Raw genomic sequence first — 11,276 nt, 5'->3', positions numbered from 1 at the left:
TGTTTATCAACACTCAAGAATTTTCCATTAGTGTTTCACGTGAAACCTAAGGGACATCCATTATAAAAGCATGTTGAATATTGAAAATCTAACTTATATAGAACATGAAGCGCTTGAAACATAAAGACGTTTGAAAAAGTTCTCTAAGATGGATTGCAATAGCAGAAAATTACTTGGGTTTAAGGTTTGTTTTCTTAAATATTTATTTGAGCATAAAATCATACATTTGAATATTGATTTTATTTATCTAACCCTTATTTTGTTTTGCTTCATAATCAAATGCATACAAAGCCTTGAAGAATATATTTGCACCAACATTTGATATTCACCCACCTAGAGAATTTGATTATCTAGATATATAGGGAATTTGATTTTTATTTTAATATTGTGTAAACAATGTAATATTTTGAGAAAAATAATCTAATATTTTGGATAAACCATATAACGATTTTCTTTTAAAAAAAAGAAATAATCTAACGTCTTGTGAAGACATGGCTTCTCGAGTATTTTGATGAAGACAACGATGCACGTACAGGGTCAATCATCAAAGAATGGATCAAGACTTCAATAGAGCAAATTCACACAAAGTTTCAATCATACATAGCTCAAAGTCGCTCGAGAAATTGATCACAAAGGTATTGGAATTTAATCTTAGTTAATGTTTATATATAAAGTGTTCAATTGATTGTTGCATGCATAATATGATATGGACACTTAGAATTTATTTCAAAATGGTTGCAGCTTTTAAAAGTTCTCAATTTTTCCTTTTTTCAATAGTGGTAACCGGTTAACACTTTTGGGGTAACCGGTTAACCCGAAACAAAAATCAATTTCTGGGCAGATTTTGTTAGCATGTAACCGGTTAACACTTTCATGGTAACCGGTTACACAGTTTAAAATTTGAATTTTTCTTAACGTTACAATTAATGTAACCGGTTAACACAATTTGGGTAACCGGTTACTACTGAGAATTTTTGTAGAAAAATTGCAACTTTTCATATTTTCAATTCATGCTTCTTCTCTATGAACCATGACATCCATTGGTTGTTTGCACCTGGTTAAAGAGGTTCATAGAAGGATATTTAAACTAAAATTTTTCAGATTGCAAATCACCTTCTTAAAAATTAATTTTCACAATCTTTCTTTGTTTACTATTTTCAAAGATAAGTGTCCAAAATTCATATGCATCATTTGAACACTTCTATAAACATCGTGAGATTGATTATTCCAAAAGGAAAAGATCAATCCTTTGATTGATGTGCAGATATTTCCAAATTATTCAAACTTCCATTTAAATTATACACTTGTTGTTCTTCACATCTTAATTTTTCCAGCATTAGTGGAATTAAGATAGTGAGTGTTTTATCCTTACTTGTTTGATAGTAAGAGATGCATATGAGAGGATTGTTCTCTTATCACTAAGAAGGTTTCCTTGTTGTTTAGAAACAAGAGAGTCACTTTGAGAAGATTGTTCTCATAAGTGGACTTTGTTGGAAATCCAAGAGTTTGTTCTTGGTGGTCTTTGTTGGTCATTGTACAAGTCCAAACAAATAGTGGAAATCTCTTTCTTGTTGGAAAGGGGACTGGATGTACCTTCGGATTGTGAAGGGAACCAGGATAAATCTCCGTGTCATTATTTTTCTGCACTTTACCACTTTCCTAAACACCATTATAAACCAGAAAAATAATCCTTACAACAAGAAAATTTCAAGGTTTCTAATTCACCCCCCCCCCCCCCCCCCCTCTTAGACTGATTTCAGACTTACAATTGGTATCAGAGCCTGGTTATAGGTAACCTGTTCCTAGACGATCCAAAATGGCTTTTGCAAATAATAATCTAGTCTTCAGAGATGGTGATAGCAATAACAAGCCTCCACTATTCTGTGGTGAATACTTTGACTTCTGGAAAATTTGGATGAAGGCTCATTTAGACGCACAAGGAGAAGAAATATGGGATGCTGTCCAAAATGGTCCTTTTGTTCCTACAACAGTTGTTAACGGCGTTGGTTCATCAAAGCCTAAAATTTCATGGGATGATGATGATAAGAAGAAGGTCCTCTATGATAAAAAGGCAATAAATCTTCTTCAAAGTGCACTCAGCATGGATGAATTCTTTCGCATTTCGGCATGCACAACGGTAAAACAAATATGGGATACCTTGGTAGAAACTCATGAAGGAATTGCTGAAGTTAAAAGATCAAGATTAAATACCTTGAGTCAAGAATACGAGTTGTTCAGAATGCAGCCCGGAGAATCCATCCTTGACTTGCAGAAAAGATTTGTGCACTTGACAAATCATCTAAAAGCTCTAGGTAAGACTTTAAGTAATGATGAATTGAATCTTAAAGTGCTTAGATCTTTGACCAGGGAATGACAACAAAAAGTGACGGCAATATCAGAAAAGAAAAGTCTATCCACAATGACTTCCGCTACATTGTTTGGAAAACTTCAAGAATATGAGACGGAACTTGGAAGACTTGAAAAACATGAGAATCAAGATAAGAAGTCCAAAAGCATCGCTCTGAAAGTTGACTCCAAAGATGTTGAGAAAGAAGACAATCCGGAGGAGGATGAAAACTTCTTGTTACTTGTTAAAAGGCTAGGCAAATTTTTCGGTAAGAATGACAAACCTTCCTTCTAAGTGAAAAGAAAGAAACACTTCAAGAAAAGAGAAGCTTCCACTTCAATGCAAGAGGTAACATGTTATGTATGTGGTAAGCAAGGCCATATAAAACTAGTTTGTCCTCAACTACCTAAGAAAAGTGGATTCAAAAGCAAGAAGGAGAACAAGTACAAGAAGGCTTATGTCGCATGGGAAGATAACGAAATAAGCTCGTCATCCGACTCGGATAGTGATGAAAGTGCAAACCTAGCATTAATGGCCTCACACCATTCCGATGATGAAGTAAATGAGGTTAGTAATGATTTTTTGCTTTTTGATAATGATGTGCAAGGTGCCATAGATGAATTATTAAATGAATGCCAAATTTTGTATAAAACTATATCATCTCAAAAGAAACAAATCTCAGTTTTGGAAGAGAAAATTGAGAAAATGGAAAAAGGTTTTGAAGTTGAAAAAGAAAAGATGATTAGTGATCAAAAACAAAATTTTGTATGCAATAAATGTGAGTCACTTTCTTTTCAAATTGTCCAACTAAAAAGAGTTCTTGAAAGATACGAAAAAGGACAAATTGGATTGGAGGGTGTACTTAGCCAACAAAGATATTCAAATGATAAAAGTGGGCTTGGTTACTCAAAGTTTTCAAAACCAAGCTCAAACAAGACAATCTTTGTTAAGGCAAGTGACCAACCAATCCAAGAGAAAGTGAACAAACCTAAAATAGTTCATCATTATCCTAAAAAAAAAACCTTGTTAAGAAGAGGTCTTATCCTTCTAGGTATAGAAATAATTTTGAACCAACATGCTTTTATTGTGGTATTAAAGGCCATACACCTAATGCTTGCTATATTAGAAACTTTAGTGTTGCTAATGGGCATTACGTATGGGTAAAGAAAGGCACTAATTATGAAGGACCCAAAGCAACTTGGGCACCTAACAAAACTTAATTTGTTTTGTAGGCTTGCTTGGAATCCACATCAAACTTATGGTATCTCGATAGTGGGTGTTCCAAACGGGAGACATCAACAAATTTTCAAATCTAAAGCTTAAAGCCAAGGGTTTTGTTACATATGGAGATAACAACAAAGGAAAGATTCTTGGCAAAGGCATTGTTGGTGCGCCACCTTTCACATCCATTGAAGATGTTCTTTATGTCGAAGGACTAAATCACAATCTTCTTAGTATTAGCCAACTATGTGACAAGGGCTTCAAGATCAAGTTCACTAAAGATGAGTGCTTGATAGAAGACGAAGTCAGACATGAGGTTAAACTAAAAGGTAAACGCATTAACAATATTTTTATGATTTCCCTTAATGACTTGTCTTTGAAGGTAAAGCGTCTCATGGCAAACAACAACGATTCATGGCTTTGGCACAAAAGATTCGCACATATTCATATGGAACATTTGAATAAGTTGGTCAAGCATGACCTCGTCATTGGATTGCCCAAGATGAAGTTTATCAAAGATATACTTTGTGATGCGTGCCAAAAGGGGAAACAACATAAATCAACTTTAAAATCCAAAAATGTAGTGACCACTTTAAGGCCATTACAACTGCTGCACATGGACTTATTCGGTCCATCAAGAACAAGGAGCTTCGGAGGTAATATTTATGCCTTAGTCATTGTTGATTATTTCTCTAGATACACTTGGACTCTCTTTTTAGTGCAGAAAAATGACGCATTCAAAGCATTTAAGAAGTATGCAAAGCAAATCCAAAATGAGAAGTCACTAACCATTGCCTCCATAAGAAGCGACCATGGTGGAGAATTCCAAAATGCTTCCTTTGAAGAATTTTACGATGAAAATGGAATCTCTCACAACTTCTCGGCACCAAGGACTCCTCAACAAAATGGAGTGGCGGAGAGAAAGAATAGGTCTCTCATTGAGCTTGCAAGAATAATGCTTAGCGACTCCAATCTTCCAAAATACTTTTGGGCGGATGCGGTAAGCACGACATGCTTTGTAAGTAATCGAGTCAATATTAGACCTATCTTGAAGAAAACTCCTTATGAACTTTTCAAGGGAAGAAAACCGAACATAGCCTACTTTCATATCTTCGAATGCAAATGCTTTGTCCTCAATAATGACAAAGATAATCTCGGTAAGTTCGATGAAAAATCCTCCGAAGGTATATTTCTAGGTTATTCTCTCTCTAGCAAAGCTTATAGGATTTATAACAAAAGAACTTTAACTATTGAGGAATCTATGCATGTATCATTTAATGAAACTAACCCCTCCAAGGAGGATATTATTGTTGATAATGATGATGATTTAGTAGATATTCCTCAAGAGATAGATTTCATATCCGGTAATGAAAATCAACCGAAACACCATGAAGAACAAGATCCACAAGACGCAAACATCAATGATCTACCTAAAGAATGGAGAACTCATAGAGACCATCCAATCGACAAGATTATTGGTGACATTAGTCAAGGAGTCTCAACAAGATTGAATTTAAAGGATGCTTGCTTAAACATGGCTTTTGTCTCTCAAATTGAACCTTCCAAAGTTGATGAAGCCTTAAGAGACGACCAATGGATCATTGTTATGCAAGAAGAACTCAATCAATTTGAAAGAAATCAAGTTTGGGAACTTGTTCCGAGACCTAGCAATAAACACATCATTGGAACTCGATGGGTCTTCAAAAACAAACTTGACGAAAATGGCATCATTGTTCGTAACAAAGCAAGGTTGGTCGCACAAGGCTACAACCAAGAAGAAGGAATTGATTTCGAAGAAACATTCGCTCTGGTAGCAAGGTTAGAAGCTATACGCATTTTACTTGCTTATGCTTGCTCAATAAACTTTCAGCTTTTTCAAATGGATGTCAAAAGCGCATTCCTTAATGGCTACATCAACGAAGAAGTTTACGTAAAGCAACCCCCGGGCTTTGAAGATTTCAAGAATCCCTCACATGTTTTAAAGCTAAGAAAGGCTCTTTATGGATTGAAACAAGCGCCTAGGGCTTGGTATGATCGACTTAGCAACTTTCTTTGTGAAAAAGGTTTTGAAAAAGGCAAGGTTGACAAAACTCTCTTCATCAAAAGAATCAAGAACAACACATTGTTGGTACAAGTATACGTTGATGATATCATATTCGGATCAACAAACAAAGATATGTGTGAAGAATTCTCCTCAATGATGCAAGGAGAATTCGAGATGTCCATGATGGGTAAAATGAATTATTTTCTCGGCTTACAAATCAAGCAACTAGACGATGGTATCTTCTTAAATCAATCCAAGTATTGCAAAGAACTCTTGAAAAGATTCGACATGGATAGTTGCAAAAAATTGTCTACCCCTATGGGATCCGGAACTTATGTTGATCAAGACGAATCCGGTACTTCAATCGATATCACCAAATATCGAGGTATGATTGGTTCCTTGTTGTATTTGACGGCAAGCCGTCCTGACATAATGTTTAGTGTATGTCTCTATGCTCGTTTTCAAGCTAATCCAAAGGAATCACATCTCACCGCCGTCAAACGAATCATGAAGTATCTCAAGGGAACGACAAATGTTGGCCTATGGTATCCTAAAGGTAGTATGTACAATTTAATTGGTAACTCTTACGCGGATTATGCAGGATGTAAAACATATAGGAAAAGCACGAGTGGAACATGTCACATTCTCGGAAATGCACTAGTTTCATGGGCATGCAAGAAACAAGCGTGTGTTGCTCTGAGTACAGCCGAAGCAGAATATATAGCAGCAGGCAGCTCTTGTGCTCAGATACTCTGGCTAAAGCAACAACTTCGAGATTTCGGAATAGATCTCGGATGTATTCCGCTCAGATGTGACAACGCAAGTGCCATCAACATGACAAAAAATTCAGTCATGCACTCAAGAACGAAGCATATCGACATCCGCCATCACTTCCTTCGTGACCACGTGCTCAAAGGGGATGTTGAAGTTACATTTGTGGATACTCATAACCAACTGGGCGACATTTTCACCAAGCCTCTCGCAAAGGAACCGTTTTACAAAATTCGAAGAGAGCTTGGAATATTGGATGAAGGTGACATATAAACTCGTCATAACCTGTCTTATGATGAACCAGTGCAAAGGTACGCAAAAACATTATTATCTTACCAAAGAATAGAAAAAATGGTGTTTTGAACTCTTAATTGCTACTTTTTTACAAAATTTTCAATAAGTAACCGGTTACCACATCCTTGTTAACCGGTTAACCAGTAGAAAATTTGAATTCTGGGGCATTTTTTCTATTAGGTAACCGGTTACCACATTTCTGTTAACCGATTAACCAGTAGCGTTTCTGACTTCAGTGTTACTTTTTGTTTAACGTAACCGGTTACCACATTTCCTGTAACTAGTTACCTCGCTGCTGTTCTGTTTTTTTTTTTTTTTTAATTTCATTTTTTTTAATTCATATCTTTTAAATATATTATGGCTCTTAATTGTATGATGTTTTGTATGCTTTTTATATGCATGATCTCCAAACTGTTAATATGTCTTGTCCCATCCTTTTCGATAATGACAAAGGGGGATAAGAGATTCTCTAGCATATATTGTATGTATCTAACAAACTTGCAAGAACTCAAAATTTCAAAGTCTCCAAATAAATCAAGAATTTATGGGGAGCATTATCATAGGGGGAGCAAACGTGTTAGAACATCAAGTCCGATGACTCTTTCATGAATCGCCTTTTGAATCGGGTTGTCATCATCAAAAAGGGGGAGAATGTGAAGACATGGCTTCTCGAGTATTTTGATGAAGACAACGATGCACGTACAGGGTCAATCATCAAAGAATGGATCAAGACTTCAATAGAGCAAATTCACACAAAGTTTCAATCATACATAGCTCAAAGTCGCTCGAGAAATTGATCACAAAGGTATTGGAATTTAATCTTAGTTAATGTTTATATATAAAGTGTTCAATTGATTGTTGCATGCATAATATGATATGGACACTTAGAATTTATTTCAAAATGGTTGCAGCTTTTAAAAGTTCTCAATTTTTCCTTTTTTCAATAGTGGTAACCGGTTAACACTTTTGGGGTAACCGGTTAACCCGAAACAAAAATCAATTTCTGGGCAGATTTTGTTAGCATGTAACCGGTTAACACTTTCATGGTAACCGGTTACACAGTTTAAAATTTGAATTTTTCTTAACGTTACAATTAATGTAACCGGTTAACACAATTTGGGTAACCGGTTACTACTGAGAATTTTTGTAGAAAAATTGCAACTTTTCATATTTTCAATTCATGCTTCTTCTCTATGAACCATGACATCCATTGGTTGTTTGCACCTGGTTAAAGAGGTTCATAGAAGGATATTTAAACTAAAATTTTTCAGATTGCAAATCACCTTCTTAAAAATTAATTTTCACAATCTTTCTTTGTTTACTATTTTCAAAGATAAGTGTCCAAAATTCATATGCATCATTTGAACACTTCTATAAACATTGTGAGATTGATTATTCCAAAAGGAAAAGATCAATCCTTTGATTGATGTGCAGATATTTCCAAATTATTCAAACTTCCATTTAAATTATACACTTGTTGTTCTTCACATCTTAATTTTTCCAGCATTAGTGGAATTAAGATAGTGAATGTTTTATCCTTACTTGTTTGATAGTAAGAGGTGCATAGGAGAGGATTGTTCTCTTATCACTAAGAAGGTTTCCTTGTTGTTTAGAAACAAGAGAGTCACTTTGAGAGGATTGTTCTCATAAGTGGACTTTGTTGGAAATCCAAGAGTTTGTTCTTGGTGGTCTTTGTTGGTCATTGTACAAGTCCAAACAAATAGTGGAAATCTCTTTCTTGTTGGAAAGGGGACTGGATGTACCTTCGGATTGTGAAGGGAACCAGGATAAATCTCCGTGTCATTATTTTTCTGCACTTTATCACTTTCCTAAACACCATTATAAACCAGAAAAATAATCCTTACAACAAGAAATTTTCAAGGTTTCTAATTCACCCCCCCCCCCCCCCTCTTAGACTGATTTCAGACTTACACGCCTCAGTTTTATTTGTAAACCGAAAGATAAGGTAAACTAATTTTGAAAATAATAAAAGTGTAGTTGTTGGGGTTTGAACTCATGTTCATATAACTTTACCACTCATTTTTATTTCCACAGAGGTGATAAGTGGCGAGTTTTCATGTCGCTGCCTCGCTTCTTTAGCCGAGGTATTATGTATTTCACGTCCAAGGTAAAAAACGCTTTTTGTAGTAGAGATTGCAGGAATTTCATGTACCAACTTCTTTGAATTCAGATGACATAAGCTTCTGAAGTTCGGATGACCAAATCTTTTGTGTCACAACTCATGTTCCTTCACAACATTTGTTGCACTAAGACATTCAGAGTTTGTAGTTTTAACATTCACTTTGAATGTTTTATTCCTCCCCTATTCTGACTTCATAATCAAATTTTAATTACAGTCATACAAATTCAAAAGAGTGTCCTTCATGGTAACTGAAAATTCTTTCTCAATCAATTGACCTACACTCATCAGAGCGACAAACAACACACGCATCTGAATCATCCACCGATTTCAGTTCTTGCCATCGAACACTGGAAGCTTAATACTAAAATTATTGTTTCCATTCATCTTCAACTTTGTGCAAATCAATCAGATCTCACCAAACACTAGTGTTTCCCAATCCCGTAGAATCAAGAAATGTGATTCTGTTACGATTCCGATCAAAAAATTCAACACGAATTCAAGAAACGAAATCAATCACACAACGTCTCACCGTTCACTCGTGTTTCTCCGTGATCTGAACCGGAGTTCTAGATACCAATTGTTGGTGCACAAGATGAAAAAGATGAAGGAAGAGAGAGAGAGAGAGAGAGAGAGAGAGAGAGAGAGAGAATAACAAACTCTAATAAACTTCGACTACTATTCCACTAACGGTTACATAGAAAATGATTACTCTACTACTTTTGTGTACAACATTTTATATTACTTAATGACTAAGCACAATACTTACTAATATACACAAACAATAATGTCACGTAGACGAAATACTAAAATACTGAATTACCCTTCAACATCGTCTGAGGCAAACACGAAGAATCATCTGATTCATAAGAATCAAATTTGGTTCCATTGTTTTTCTTCGTCAAGCATGTTAAATATTTTACTTTTTCTACAATTCCGTGTATCTTATTTGACTTTGCCGTATTTTCAAAGGCTATTCTTGCTGAGTCACATAACAGAGAAATAAAACACAAGTATTTCTACAATTGTTAAATATTATGAACACAATCAACCAACCACAATACTAATGCAAACAGTGTCGGGGAAAAACATAATCCTATCACCAAAAACAAATCAACTAATACACCAAATGCTGATGCCATAGGCTTAACTCTTGGGCTATTAAAATTCCTTCCTGGTTTATTTTCCTCCGCAAACTCATTGGTGAATCAGATAGAAGTCCATAACACGATTATACACCTTAAATAACCTCGTCATGCAGTGTGACCTTATCTATGCTTGAGTATAAACTTCCCTTTCAAAAGAATATAAGATGCAAGGAAAGAAATAGACTAAGAAACTCACAATGTAATGTATATAGGAGTCTTCTACCTAAATAACAAGTCATGCAATGCGTGCATATTTCATGGAGCAGTAGAATTTTGACAACTTATCTGCCTAGTAACCCATGTCAAATAAGTCCTTCACAATGAAACCATTAAATTTTAGAACAACGAGTCTCTTGCAACTGATAATGCTAGCAGGCAATATGGACATATCAACCCTAGTAAACACATCAAGATGAAGGTGCTCAACTCCATTTTGTATAACATGGTCGACCCATTTGACGACATGGGAAAAGCCAATGCAGCCAAGATGAAAATCACCATATTTAATCCCGAGGCGAAAGCTTTTGATGGAAGTACATAAGCGCAAAACATAGTACAACGACTTGTTAAAGCGAAAATAGGCTGCTATGTCATCAACCTCAACGTTGGTGAAGAATCAGAAGACCCTATTCATGCAACCCTATTCCTCTTCTCTTAAGCTGAACCGCTCTGTTGGAAATAGACCCTTTTGTGTTTAGGAAAAGTGTGTGAGAATATTAGAGGCTTGAATAAAAACTTGGTAGGTAGGAGAATTATTTATGGAAGAGAGAACTTTATATTTTTTCTTAATTCAAAAGTGTTGGATTACATCTCTATTTATAGTACTCTAAGGAGAACTCTAGACACACTAATTCTAGAGAGTTCTCAACTCTAGATATTCAAAGAGTATTCTAGAAAATATTACAATCTTAAGAAATATCTAGATACTCTAAATACTACAAGACTTTTCTAGAAACATTATCCAATATAAACTAAGCCCAAATAATTAAGTCCAAAATCAAATAATAAAATTAGGCCCAAATCAAGTTTAATATTTCAACATCCCCCCTTAAACTTGATTTGTGACTCCAAGCATATTGCTTAGCTTCAAGAAAGTTTCCAATTTGAGTGGCTTGGTGAAAATGTCGGCAGCTTGATCTCTAGACATCACATACTTCAACTTCACCTTCTTCTTCTCGATGCATTCTCTTATGAAGTGGTAATGATTGTCGATGTGCTTACTTCTTTCATGAAATACAGGATTCTTTGCCAAAGCAAGTGCTGATTTATTGTCAACACATATTTCGACAGGATCTTCTTGTGGCATTTTTA

This window comes from Lathyrus oleraceus, chromosome 5 (genome assembly GCF_024323335.1).
Source record: "Lathyrus oleraceus cultivar Zhongwan6 chromosome 5, CAAS_Psat_ZW6_1.0, whole genome shotgun sequence".
NCBI lineage: Eukaryota > Viridiplantae > Streptophyta > Magnoliopsida > Fabales > Fabaceae > Lathyrus > Lathyrus oleraceus.
The sequence above is the reverse complement of the archived record's forward strand: the minus strand, read 5'-3'. Positions refer to the sequence as shown.